The sequence below is a fragment of the Arachis ipaensis genome, chromosome B06 (assembly GCF_000816755.2).
Source record: "Arachis ipaensis cultivar K30076 chromosome B06, Araip1.1, whole genome shotgun sequence".
Classification (NCBI taxonomy): Eukaryota; Viridiplantae; Streptophyta; class Magnoliopsida; order Fabales; family Fabaceae; genus Arachis; species Arachis ipaensis.
Window position 1 is genome coordinate 111,839,306 of NC_029790.2, and position 1,860 is coordinate 111,841,165.

Below are 1,860 nucleotides of genomic sequence, written 5' to 3' on the forward strand. Positions count from 1 at the left end.
TATTAATTGATTAATTAAAATAAAATAATAATTTAATTATCCGAAATAGGTTCAAAAATTTAGAAATATTAATTAGAAAATTTAAAAGTGAAATTTAGATTTAGCATATTTTTTTGAATGAAAAAGTATAATTTTCTGCAAATAATTGCGTAAAAATATATACCAATAATTTAGTGGGCAGTACTAACTTAAATCTATTCGATACTGTGTAAGAGTAATAAAAACTGTAGAAAAACTTACAAAAAATATTTAGAATTAAAAATCGGACGCTAACTCTAAAGGTTTTGGTTTAAAGTTGGGTCAAATGAACTAAAATCGTTAAACAGTTGGATCGAACCCAAGGCCTAACATATATAAGCTTGTTAAGTGGTCATTTCAGTCACATTCATCACAAATAGAGGGAGAGAGTTGAGATTGAAAGGGAAGAGAAGGGTTTGCTATTCACCTTTATCTTTCTTGGCTCATATCTTGAGCTATGGAGTTTTGATTTGCGTGCTGTTCGTGGCCACACGAAATTCTTGTCGAGCCCGTCATTTCTAACTAAATAAAATGGTAAGAATCTAGAAGTTCGTGCTCTAGTTCTCTGCTCTAAAGTTTATGCCATTTAAAGAACGGGTGAACATTGATTTAAAACAAAAAATTTATGCGCGTTTGAAGTTTAGTATAAAAAACTGGATTCTGAAGCAAAACAGCATTTTCTGAAAGCTGGGTGGCATGCGTACGCAGAACATGGCATACGTACATGAGCATTGGCCTCTAACAAGCACTCATGCGTACGTGACCCTGGCACGCGTACGCGAGATTGCCATTTTTACACTCCCCTGTACGCAGCCATTGGCATGCGCACGTGGCAACCTTGTTTCTGCTTTGAACTTTTGCCTACGCGGATAATGCACGTCTACGCGACATTGGCAATTTGACACTCATGGATACGCGAGAATGGCATGCGTACGCATGACCCCTGTTTTGCTGAAAATATGATTTTTGAGTTTTTAAGCATTCTTCTAGCTTTCTAAACCTCTTTAATTATTGGTTGAGACCCCCTAGCTAATGGTTAGTCTTTGGGACGAGTGAGAGAGCTTTGGATGAATTAAAAAGGTTAATTTGTTATAAGTTTAGAGTAGATGATTTAGGTTTTGGAAGGCTTGTTGATGAAATTAGTGAGGGTTGAGTTGTCGAGCATTTCATTAATGAGAGGTTAAGAAATGAATGAGGTTGAGCAATACTTTATTGAAAGGGTTAATGAACATGGAAGAATTTGAGAAATGAGGATGAATTATGATGATATGAGAAAATAAAAAGTTGATGAATTTGCTGAGTACGAGTAGTGATCACTGAATGATATTGTGATATGCGTTGATTGGTAAGTCGCTATGTGCCTGGCAAGGATGGTGGTTTAATCCTGCTTGTCGAGGTAATGGTACTGGCATAGGGACTTTGGCGGTCTTCTGCCTACGTTCAGATGTAAGGGCTGAGGTAGTATTCCACTCACATAACCTTTTTTGCCATAAGAGTGAGCCAGGTACTATATCCCAGGGTGGAGAGTGAGTCAGGCACTATATCCCGGGAGCACATAAGAGTGATCCGGACACAATATCTCAGGGTAGAGAGAGTGAGTCAGGCACTATATCCCAGGATTGCGCATAAAAGTGAGCCGAACACTATATCCCAGGGATGCACATAGTGAGCCAGGCACTATATTCCAAGGACTTGGCAGAAAGGCGACATCTGAGGGGATGTGTCAGGTTGGCAACGTTGAATCGACAAGTGATTTCACGAACCAAATAGGACAGGAATTCATTATATGCATCTTCTATATGCTTGCTTGCTTTGATTATTTCAGTTATGCCTAATCAAATA